Source organism: Callorhinus ursinus, unplaced genomic scaffold (assembly GCF_003265705.2).
Source record: "Callorhinus ursinus isolate GAN/ISIS: 27379988/994484 unplaced genomic scaffold, GSC_fseal_2.0 scaffold19, whole genome shotgun sequence".
NCBI classification, from domain to species: domain Eukaryota; kingdom Metazoa; phylum Chordata; class Mammalia; order Carnivora; family Otariidae; genus Callorhinus; species Callorhinus ursinus.
Window position 1 is genome coordinate 3,421,226 of NW_027397081.1, and position 13,273 is coordinate 3,434,498.

Genomic DNA, 13,273 nt, shown 5'->3' on the forward strand with positions numbered 1-13,273 from the left:
GGGGTGGCTGGGGGATAGACATTGGGGAGGGTATGTGCTACGGTGAGTGCTGTGAATTGTGCAAGACTGTTGAATCACAGATCTGTACTTCTGAAACAAATAACGCAACATATTTTAAGAAAAAGAAGATAACAGGAGAGGAAGAATGAAGGGGAGTACGTCAGAGGGGGAGACGAACCAGGAGAGACGATGGACTCTGAAAAACAAACTGAGGGTTCTAGAGGGGAGGAGGGTAGGGGGATGGGTTAGCCTGGTGATGGGTATTGAGGAGGGCACGTTCTGCATGGAGCACTGGGTGTTATGAAAAAACAATGAATCATGGAACACTACATCAAAAACTAATGGTGTAATATATGGTGATTAACATAACAATAAAAAAATAAAAAATATATATTTGAGCACATAGCTACCTTTTTAAAGGGAATTTTAGAAAAAAATCCTAAAACATTTCTATTTACACAATTTTTTGCTGAAAAAATGTCAACCTATAAAAATCCTCAAGTGTGCATTTCAAACTTTTAAAAAATTATCTTATGTCATACACAGAAATTAACTTAAAATGGAGCAGAGACCTTATTACAGGGGATAAAATTATAAAATTTTTAGAAAAAAATACAGGAGAAATTCATGGTGACGTTAGGTTCAACAATGACTTATTAGAGATAACTTCAAAAGCACAATTTGTCAGAGAATATGATTAATTTTACTTCTTTCAAACTAAAAGTTTTTATTCTCAAAAGACACCATTAAAAACATGAAAGGATAAATTATGGCCTAGGAGCAAATATTTGTAAATTATATATCTTTTAAAATACTTGTATTTAGATACATCTCAATAAGAAGACAACAATGCAATTTTTTAAAAAAAATTTGTTCTCTTTGGGGTTTTTTGTTTGCACTTTTTTAATTGGCAACAGTTTTGAATAGATAGTTTACGAAAAAGGCATATACAAATAGTTAATCAGCACATGAGAAGATACTAACCATTATAGTCATAAGATAAATACAAATTGAAACTAAAATGCCTTAATCACTAACTGGGTACAATCAAAAGTCTAATAATATTAAACGTCATCCAGAATATAGAGAAACATTCTTCCCCTGCTGGTGGGAATGGGAAAAGGTACAGCTACTTTTGAAAACAGTTTGGCAACTTCTTAAAAAGTTAAACTTACTATGATCCAGCAACTTCCATGTTTAGGTATCTATTCAATAAAAATGAAAATATACGTCCACTTGAAGACTGGTATGAAAATATTCATAGCAGAATTACTCAAAATAGAACTTGGGACCAGTCTTTTTTTTTTTTTTAAGATTTTATGTGTTTGAGAGAGAGCTAGAGAAAGAACATGAGCAGGGGGAGGGGCAAAGGAAGGAGGAGAAGCGGACTCCCCACTTAGCAGGGAGCCCGGCAGGACCCTGGGATGAGGACTTCAGTCCAAGGCAGATGCTTAAGCAACTGAGCCACCCAGGTGCCTGGAACCAGTCTTAATCTTAACTAGTTTTAGAAGCTGTTAGGAATGTATAGTGACAAGAGTTTTCAGTTTAGATTATTACTTGTGATCACTTTAACTGTTCTCTGTTACAGATCCCCTGAACAACTAGATGAGATGCTTCCCCAAGGAAAATACAATCAGGGTTCAGCTAAATAGGGAAATGTTTTAATCTATGGATCCCTAAATAAAGATTAGGAAAGTTTTATGCCTTCTGCCCTTTGGACACTTGAAGTACTCTCTTTTTACAAATTGGGGGAATTATTTCCTTTTATCAGCCCATCTAGTTTTTTAACCTAACTTTTTAAACCTTCTTATAAAATTATGTGATCTTTTACTATTGTATTTTACATATGTATTTGATATTTGCTGCATGTTAGCCATGCAACAATATTCTCAATTACTGTATTTTTAACTAGACTTTAAGAAACTTGTAGGCAGGGATGTAGTCTGTACTATTCATCTTGTACACCTATCATATAGCTGGAACAAAATAACTGTTCAATGATACTAGTTTAGGAGTGTATGAATGAAGGTAGATACTGACATCAAATTTGGAAAGAGTAGTTTAAGCAAAGGATACTGCATTGAAATAACATTCTTACATCAGTCTGTTGTTGATTTTTTGCACTCGTCTTTCCCTGAAATAATAGAGTAGGAAAATACAGATCTATTTACATCATTGATAGTTGGTTATAGATGGTGGTGATGATGATGATGGATAGATAGACAGGTACGCAGATAGACAGGTAGATAATACAGATACAGATAGTAGTTTCTTATTATCTCTTTTTCCTACTAGAATGTTTTGTCTTCTGAATGATCTATAAATGAAGAGAAGCCCATGGGATTTCAGTGATTTGAAAATGACTCATGAATAACAACCAGTCTTCTTTTTCCATTTAATCAAAGGAAATGTGAGGAGGTAAAATCTCTATAAGAATAAAAGAAAGATTGCCAGTGAATAAAATATGACAGAAGTTACTTCAGAAAATATAATATTCCTAAACATTGATAAAAATAGCTCTTCAATTAAGTCTGGATTATTAAAAAACAAGTACCTTGAATCAGTTTCATAGTTACTATTTAATTTCCTGAATACTGCTGGTAAGAATAAATGTCTAGATAAGTGTATTAAATTTATATGGATGTGAAATACTTTAGGATTCAAAATTTATATTGTTTTTAAAATACATCATATTTATGACAGAATGTCATTCAAAGTATGCTATTTCCAGTGAGATCTCTGGAATCCTTGATACAAATATTCAGGGTTTGATCCCAATGAATTCTTTTTATAACTTTAGAATACTACATTACAGAAACTCTATATGTGAATATATACTATATACGTGTGTGTATATTTATAAAACTAGGCACAATTATAATAAAATGCATACATATAACTGCAGTATTTTTCTTAAGAAATCTTTTCTTCATTCTTCTCTCACCTACCTTTGGACTGTAGGTTATTACATAATAACAGGAACAATCAGAATTATAATTAATTACTTAACATTGATTGATTGATTGCTGTATGCCAGAAACTGTTTTTTTTCCCCTTTAAATAAGTTCCAACTATAAGTCTTTGACAGTTACTGTTGTTCATGTTATAAACGAGAAAGAAGCCAGAGTTGGTTAAGTAATCCCACCCATGAATACCACAGTAAGAAGGGAAGCGGAGATTTTAACTCGCATAGTCTGGTGTCCAGGTTTTGTGCTCCAGCAAATAAGCTATCGAAGGAGAGAGATTTTAATAAAGAGAAAAATATTTAAAGAAAGATAATGATAATAATGTGACCTCCAACAACCAGACTACCAATTTTTTTTTTATTGGTAGTATAAAAACAAAATCCTTATCACCTGGGCATGGGGTTAGTAGGATGAGAGATATGTGTATATCTAAAGCAATCTTTTTTTCTCTAATTTTTGAATGCATCTTCTTACAAATAGTAAGATAATAACAAAGTTTTTATTTCATTATGTGTAATCTTAATGCAGTCTTTAATAGCATATTTTCATTGCTGCTTAGATACATCCTGAGTTACCAAAATTTTGTTTTTGATAAATATGATATAAGATAAAATGTCAATTTCTGTAAGTTTAATATAGAATTATCAAAATTAGCTCCTAAATATCCAATTTGTTATAGATACAAGTCCTTTTTGAAATCCATGATTTATTTTGAATGCAAGACTTTGATACCATCCTTCTAAGGGAAATTCTAAGAAGATAAATAAAAATGGGAAAATTACTTTCTTTCCTAATTATGTTTTACTTGGTACTTATTTTTTAATATTACACAATATTTTTCCTTTTTGCTTTCCTCAAGAAAGAAAAAGAAATTCTAACAAATACGTGTTTGTACCTGAAATTGTACTTTACAAAACCAATTAGAAGATCTTGACAAAATTATAAGAAAATTTTATAGCAAATTCTTGGATGTTAGAGTATTTCAATATTAACAAATTTTATTTTGTGTTTAAAAAGTAACACACAAAGAGACAGATTTCCTATGTAGAAAAGTTCTAAATACTTTATGTAGTTACTCTGCCCTCAAAAAGGTGGAACATTTTAAGTCCCCACTTCTTTAGAGTGGGCCATGCATAGAGAATTCCTTCCAAAGAATATAAGTATGGAAAGGTGGGATGAGGGAAAGTAACATTGCAGGAGAAACCTGGCAAATGCTAACTCACCCAGGTGGTCAAGGTTAACATCAAAAGACGGAAATCATGTTGATAGTATATATCTCTCTTGGTAATATATATATTACCTTTGATAGTATATGTGATAGTATATACCCTAATCCCAAAAAAAAAAAAAAAATCAGACAAATCTCAGTTGAGAGCATGCTACAAAAAACTTGACCAGAACTTCTGAAAGTTGTCAAGGTCATCAAAAACAAAGTCTGAAATCTGTCACAGCTAAGAGGAGCTTTAAGAGAAATGGATGCTGTAGCATCCTGGAACAGGAGAGGTTAGGGGGGAAAAAAAAACCTAATGATATCTGAATGAGTTATAGACCTAAATCAATAATAAAGAATCTATATTGGTTCACTAATTGTAACAAATTTAACCTACTACTGTAAGCCACTAATAATAGGACAAATTGCATGTAGGACATAGGGAAACATTGTGTCCAGTCTTGGCAATTTTTCTGTAAATTTAAACTGCTCTAAAAAATAAAAGTTATGTGTTTATTTTACATTCTTTTATTTATAAATCTGGATCTCCAAACAATACTTAATGCTGTTTGGACATCTTACTAATGCACTTTACCTTGTAAGTATTTTATCATGCCATTGCATGGTCTCTAAAACATAATCTTAGTAACTGCATAACATTGAATTGGGTTCATGAATTAAGTTAATTTATTTTTTAAAACGCTATCAGGCAAGAGAAATTTTTCTAATTTTGATTAATTTTGAGGGACGATAATTATTATTCTAGTACGTAGATGCTTATCTAATCTACCATTATGTCTTCAGTACGATTATGACCGTGGGTTACTATATCAAAGAGTAATAAAAGTACTTAGACTTTGGATAGCCATTTTCAGTTTGCTTTCCAGAAGACTTATTTCTCCATTTTCTCTTGCAGTTATGAGTTTTGTGTCCTTATTTTTTTTATTTTTTGCTAATAGGATAGTTAAATAATGACATTGCATAGATTTTTCTTTCTTTGATTATTAGTAATGTTGCTATTTCTTTCCTGCATATATTTTTTATTTCCCCCGTGGAAATTAGCTATACAAGTACTTTGTCTTTTTTCTTTTTGTTTTTAACTGGAAATTGGCATTTTTTTCTTTTGGGTTTTTTTCTTTTTAAAGATTTTATTTTTAAGCAATCTTTATACCCAGCGTGGGGCTTGACTCACAACCCTGAGATCAAGAGTCTCATGCTCTACCAACTGAGCCATCCAGGTGCCCTACTTTTGGATTTTAATAATCAGTTATGTACTAAAGACCTTAACTCCTTGAAATTCATGTTTATTTCTAACATTCTATCATAATTTTTTCTACTAAATTTAACGAGTATTATATTTGAAAATAGTCAAATCTGACAGTGTTTTTCACTGCTACCATATCCACTAATTTTGTGTTGACCGAGTTGTTTTTCTGATCCAAAATTGTCATAAATATGCACTTTTAGTTTTCTTTTCTGTCTCACCTATTTTTGGTTTGTCATTTATTCTTTTTCTCTTTTGCTTAGTGATTTGCTTATATTACATTGAAGTTCTATGTACTTGGAGAGTAGAGACTAATGTTTTATGTAGTTTTATTTCCTTTGCTCAGAGGATCCAGATCAAGCTAAGCATGTGACAGTTTTTACAAACTGACTGAATTAATGTTGAGCGGAGGAAAAGATTAAGGAGAAAATGGGAAACTTCCATGAATGACTTTCTCTGGGCTATCATCATTCATAAAATTTGAGCCAGTGTTTTGGGAGAAGTTTTTTTCTTAAAGCTCAAGAATTTAAATTTTCCTTGTGGGGAAGAGAAGCAAAGGACTAATGGAATTTGAGGTGAGAGATTGGGAATAGTAATTCATCTAGAAATTGAAAATTCTCTAATCTTGGTGAAGAATTTGCCTCAAGAATTTGCATCACATTTTCCAGTGGCTCTTTTTCTTATTTACCCATTAGTTTTAGCCATTTCATCCAATTTTCCTCCAAGACAGAATGGGCAGATATTGCTCCAGTCCCATAAACTCAAGTTCTTCTTTATATGATTTTCAGCCACTGGCCTGAAATTCTAAAACTAGATTTCAAACTTGGAGGATCCTTCCAGCATTAAATTTTGTTTCCTGGGACCTTCTCATGTAGCATTCCTCTCTTTGACTTTGTCTTACTCCTGCATAACTAGTAGTTTGGTCCTAGGAAACAGAATGTCTGCATGTTCAGTCATTGACTCCAGTCTTTTCATCTTCCTATTGGGACTCCCCATCCTAACGGAGGATCCCATCTGCACTCTGTTTAGTGGGAATTCTGTTTGGTTTGGGTAAATGACAGACCGCTATAAAATCTTATGCAGCATTACTTTTGATATCCTCCTTCCCTTTTATGAACTTTTATTTAGGAATAAAAATGAGGGAATATCCGATAAACTCAGTTCAGAAGTCCATATTAAATGTTGAAAATATTTAAAACATATTTACATAAGTAATTCTATGCATATAAATGGAACATTGATATGCAGATTAATGCATAAAATTGGAATGTTCTTATATATATGGTATTTGAATTATAAAAAAAATGTATAATATCATGATGTTGACAAATTAAAATGTGGAAGGAATAACTTAAAACTTCATAGTTGAACAAGCCAAAGAAACATTGTTATAAACATTACAAGAGCTCATTATAGGAGTCTAATCTTATTAAAAGAAAAAACTCAGAATAAAATCTAGAAGTGTTTTAGAAAATGAAAAAAGTTACATAAGTTTACCACAATTTTATTCTCTTCAATATGTCCCTTTGTGTCTAGAGTCTATTATTAATTTAAAAGTTTGAAATCATGAATTCCTCTGATCAAAATCCTTTTATTTCTATTGTTAATTAATTATAATATTCTTGAATACTATATTATAAACTGACATGAACTTCCATGCCCCCTAATATTGTCTATGACATTAAATATTTCATGTTGTCTAATCAAGTAAAAGAAGAAAATATTCCCTCTGACCTCCTCCTCAGAAGTCACTGCCAGATAAAAGAAAACCAAATTATCTCTGAGTATGTATTTGATCTATATTTCTACACTTCTCTTAAGATTATCAATTGGCTACCCAGGTAACCTTGCATAACCTGATATTTCTCATCACTGTTTTATTACCAGTAGGCATTTGTATAGAATGACTCTGTCAGAAGGACTCTCTTTCTTTCAGCTTTGAAAGCTCTGCATATTAAACATGTCTATAAACATCAGTTTTGTTGGCAGAGAATGCCATTCACACCACTCACTGTGTGATAAATTTCCAATTTCCTTTTAAAATTCAACTTAAGAATCATCTCTTCTGGAAAATTCCCTTGGAATGTCCTCCTAACACGTTTAATTACTCTCCCTCTTTACCGTCCTCGTGTTGCAGATGCATCCAGTGTTGTATTCGTTATTCTGTGTCATATTTTATAACTTTACACATCTGTATCCTCCCTAAGACTATGAGCAACTTTGGACTATGTCACTTTCCTCTGTGTATCTCTAAAGGTTAACCCACATTCGATAAGAATGCTGGGCCTCACATCTTTCTGGTGAATAAGGCATCTCAGGATAAGAAATTGTAAATCAGAAGGTTCTTTCTTGAGGAAAGAAGAAAAGCTAGAGTCTCCTCAAGAAAGACATTCCTGAATGAAGGGGGGGAAATCGGAGGGGGAGACCATGAGAGACGATGGACTCTGAAAAACAAACTGAGGGTTCTAGAGGGGAGGGGGTGGGGGGATGGGTTAGCCTGGTGATGGGTATTAAAGAGGGCACGTTCTGCGTGGAGCACTGGGTGTTATGCACAAACAATGAATCATGGAACACTACATCAAAAACTAATGATGTAATGTATGGTGATTAACATAACAATAAAAAAAGAAAGACATTCCTGTCCCAAACCTTGAGCTGGTCATCCAGAATCAAACAATTTCTTTCTGACGAGTTGAAGAAATTGGGACAGTTCTTAGTCCAGTAGATCATAATTTTCAAGGCTATTCTGATTCCTTCAGTAGGTTAACAAAGTATTATCTCTATAATTTATTCACAAGTTAACTTATGCATTTAGAGAGGTCTGTTTTTTGCACATGTTCTATCCCATTTCTTTACACATAGCCATTATATTAGATTAAGAAATTTTGCTATTTGAATTAGACCAAGAAATACTTTAGTCTTCAGGTTGAATTTAGAAACCACCTTTTTCTTAATGGTGGCTTCTTAACAAATGTAAGCCCTGTATAAATATCTGTTTATTTTGTAGGGTTTCTTTTCTGCTTGATAAAGTAATGGGTCATCTTAGAATGTTGCAAAAGATTTAAAAATTTACATACTCAGAAAAAAGTAAATACCCATAAGTTTGTCACATAGACCAACCTCTTTTAGCACTTTGGCACTATCTCCTTTTTTTTTTAATGTGCTTTATTTTTGTGACCAAATTCTCTTTTCAAAAAAAGCTCCACATTATATCACAAACACTTTTCATCACTAAAGATCTTCATAAATATAATTTCAAAGACTTCATAATATTGACTTGAACTGATATATAAATATTTCCCTAACCATTAAATGCTTGAGTGATTTCTTCCAATATTTTTAATCACAAGTAAAACAGAAAAGCACTTCCACATGTAAGTCATATTCACTTTCTGATTATTTATCTACTATACATAGGAAGGGCATGCAAAGAATAACCAATGGAATGATTAAGAAAATTATATTGGCTTTATTCCCTTGTGGTAGATTTATCTCATCATAAAATCACCAGTATTGAATATTAAATTTAAAAGATGTGCTAATTTTATGAGTATGAAAACAACTTTGTGAGTTTGATTTGCATTTATTTTATTACCAGTGAAATAAAACTTTTAAATATGTATTTGTATATACTCTTGTATTACACACACACCCACAACTGGGGCAATATAGTTTTAGTATCTCTATGGGTTCTCTATATATTTCAGTTTCCTATCCTAGAGTTTGCAAACATTTACCCCAGAGAAACTATTTCTTAAGAGGATTGCTTTATGTAATTAACTGATCTCATCTGTGTTATGCTGATGATATGGAAGATGTTGATCTTCCATAATTTATGCAGTGATGTTTCCTGAACATAGTTCCAAAATGAAATTGCACTATTAGAAAATGGATTATAGTATTCTAAGAACTAATTATAATAGACTCCTAATAAATATTTTGTTTGACTTATTGAAACATCAAAATGATTCTCTTTGCAATTTAATGAAATCATATGCCTTCATTACAACCAGACTCTAACACTGTCTTACATATATGTCATAACAAAGGGGTCACAATCACTACAGTGTATCTTATTAACAACATAAGATAAATTTATTAATTACATTTTCTGATAAATTGAATTAGGCTAATATCTATAAAGTAAGATACAAATAATAGCAAATTTTCAGAATGAAATACATTTCATTTTCCTATCTGTGGGTGACAATTTTTGCACATAGCCTATGCACATAAGGATTATAGACTATGCTTTTAATCCTATATGTAAATATAGTATGTCATATATGCAAATATATGTAAATATAATGTGCCACATATGTAAATATAGTATACCACATAAATGGGTTTGTGTGTATTTCACCTCTTCAGTTTTTTGGAAGAGTCTGAAAAGAATTGATTAGTTCTTCTTTAAGTGTTTGGTAGAATTCGGGGCACCTGGGTGACTCAGTCAGTTGAGTGGCTGACTCTTGACTTCACCTTGGGTCATGATCTCAGGGTTGTAGAGCCCCACATTGGGCTAAATGGTGAGCATGAAGCCTGTTTGAGACTCTCCCTCTGCCTCTGCCACTCCTCCCTTGCATGTGCTCTCTCTCTAAAAAACAAAATTAAAAACAAATTTAAAAATAAAAATAAATTTTTGGTGGAATTCACATGTGAAGCCATCTGGTCCTGGATTTTTTTGCTGTTTGGGGGAACTTTTTGATTACTGATTCAATCTCTTTGTTCATTATTGTTATGTTCAGATTTTCTGTTACTTCATGATTCAGTCTTGGTAAGTTGTATGTGTTTAGGACTTTATCACTTTCTAAGAAAAGTCATTTAATTTGTAGGCATAAAATTGTTTATAATAGTCTCTTACAATTTCTTCATTTCTTTACAATTTTATTAATTTGAGTCCTCTCTCCTTCTTTTAATTTTTATTTTGTCTAGCTAAAGCTTTGTCAGTTTTGTTTCTTTTCAAAAAAACAGCACTCACTTTTGTTGATTTTTTTTTCTATTGTCTTTCTGGTATCCCTTTATTTCTGTGCTAATCTTTATTATTTCCTTGTTTTCTGCAAACCTTTGACTTAGTTTGTTCTTCATTTATACCTTCTTTGAGGTATAAAGGCATGCTGTTTATTTGATATGTTTACTTTTTCTAAATGAAGGCATTTGTTGTTATAAACTCCCTTCTTAGAACTGTTTTTGCTGCATCCTATAAGTTTTGGCATATTGTGTTTTAATTTTGTTTGTCCAAGATTTTTTTAAATCTCCTTTTTGTTTTCTTCTATGATCTATTGGTTGTTCAGAAGTATGTTGTTTAATTTCCCTATATTTGTGAATTTTTCAGCTTTCTTCCTGTTACTGATTTCAGACAACTGTGATTAGAAAAGATACTTGATATTTCAGTCTCCTTAAATTTGTTAAAAGACTTATTTTGTGATCTAAATATATTCTGGAGAATATTCCATGAGTACTTGAGAAGAATGTATATTCTGCTGCTATTGGATGGAATTTTCTGTATAATTGGCACAGTTAGGTCCATGTGGTCTAAAGTGTAGTTCAAGTCCATTATTTCCTTATTGATTTTCTGTCTGAATAATCCATCCATTGTTGACAGTGGGTTATCGATGTCCCCTAATATTATTGCATTACTGTCTATTTTTGACCTGAGATCTACTCATTTTTTGAGGCCAGCAATACCCTGATAGTGAAACCAGATAAGGGCTCTACAAGAAAAAAAAATTATAAGCCAATATCTCTGATGACCATAGATGCAAAAATCCTTAAGAAAATACTAGCAAATTGGATTCAAGAGCACATTAAAAGGATAATATGCAACGATCATGTGGGATTCATGCCAAAATGCAGGGATTAGTCAATATATGCAAATCAATCAATGTGATACATCACATTAACAAAATGGAGGATAACAATCATTATCTTGATAGGTATAGAAAAAACATTTGACAAAATACAGCATCCTTTCCTGATAAAACAAACAACAAAAACAAAAACAAATTGGGTATAGAAGGAATGTACCTCAACATAGTAAAGGCCATATATGGCCAGCCCATAGCTAACATCATACTCAACAGTGAAAAGTTAAAAGTTTTTCCCTGAGACAGGAACAAGGCAAGGATGCTCATTCTCACCGTTTCTATTGAACATAGTACTGGAAGTTGTATCCTCAGCAAATAGGAAAGAAAAATAAATAAAATGTATCCAAATTGGAAAGGAAGAAGTAAAGTGATCTCTGTTTGCAGATGGCATTGTCTTCTATATAGAAAACTCTAAAGAGTCCAACAAAAATCTGTTAAAACTAATGAATGATTTCGGTAAAGTTTCAAGATACAAAATCAACATACAAAAATCATTTTTGGTCCTATACACTCACAAAGAACTATCTGAAAGAGAAATTAAGAAAGCAGTCCCATTTATAGTTGTTTCAAAAACAATAAAATATTTAGGAATATTTTTAACCAAAGCAAAAGACCAATTTGCTAAAAACTGTAAGACATTGATTCAAGAAATTATAGAAGACTCAAATAAATAAAAACATATCCCATGTGCTTGGATTGAAAGAATTAATACTGTGAAAATTTCATACTACCCAAAGCAATTTGCAGATTTAGTGCAATCCCTATGAAAATTTCAATAGCATTTTTAACAGAAATAGAAAAAAAACTATAGAAAAAAATAGAAAATAAAAACTATTCTAAAATTTGTATGGAACCACAAAAGACCCTGAATAGCCAAAGCAATCATGAGAAAGAAGAACAAAGCTCAAGACATCACACCTTCTGATTTTAAGCTCCATTACAACGTTACAGCAATTAAAATAGAATGTTATTATTAAAAGAGCACAGTAGCACAGAACAGAGAGACCAGATAGAATTCCAAGCATTATAGTCACCCTATTTTTAATAAGGATGCCAAGAACACAAAATGAGGAAAGGGTATAGTCTCTTCAATAAGTGGTGCTGGGAAAACAGGAGATCCACATACAAAAGAATGAAATTGGACCTCTACCTTATACCACTTACAAAAATGAATTTAAAATGGATCAAAGACTTAATGTAAAACCTGACACTGTAAAATCCTGGAAGAGAACCTGGGGATATAGCTCCTGACATTGGTCTTGGCAATGATTTCTTGGATAAGACATAAAAGTACAGGCAGCAAAGGCTAAAATAAACAAATGGGTCTACGTCAAACTAAAAACTTCTGTACTGCAAAGGAAACAATCAATAAATTGAAAAGACAGCCTACAGAATGGGAGAAAATATTTGTAACCATATATATCTTAGAAGGGGTTAATATCACATATATATGATATTATATATATATCATATATACACACATACACACATACACATATATGCCATATAAGTCAATAACAAAAAAAAAAAAGCAATGCGATTAAAAATGGGCAAAGGATAGACATTTTTTCTAAAGGAGGCATACAAATAAACAATAGCTATATGAAAAGTTGCTCAGTATCCATAATCACTAGGGAAATGCAAATCAAAATCACAATAAGATATCTCTCACCTGTTAGGATGGCTATTATCAAAAAGACAAGAGAGGTGGGGCACCTGGGCGGCTCAGTTGGTGAAGCGTCTGCCTTCAGCTCAGGTCATGATCTCAGGGTCCTGGGATTGAGGCTTGCATCGGGCTCTCCACTCAGTAGGGAGTCTGCTTCTCTCTCTCTCTCTCTCTCTCTCTCTCTCTCTCCCTCTGTGCTCTCTCTCTCACTCTCAAATAAAATCTTTAAAAAAAAACCGAGAGAACCTTTATAAACTGTTGGTAGGAATATAAATTGTTACAGACATTATGAAAAACAGCATG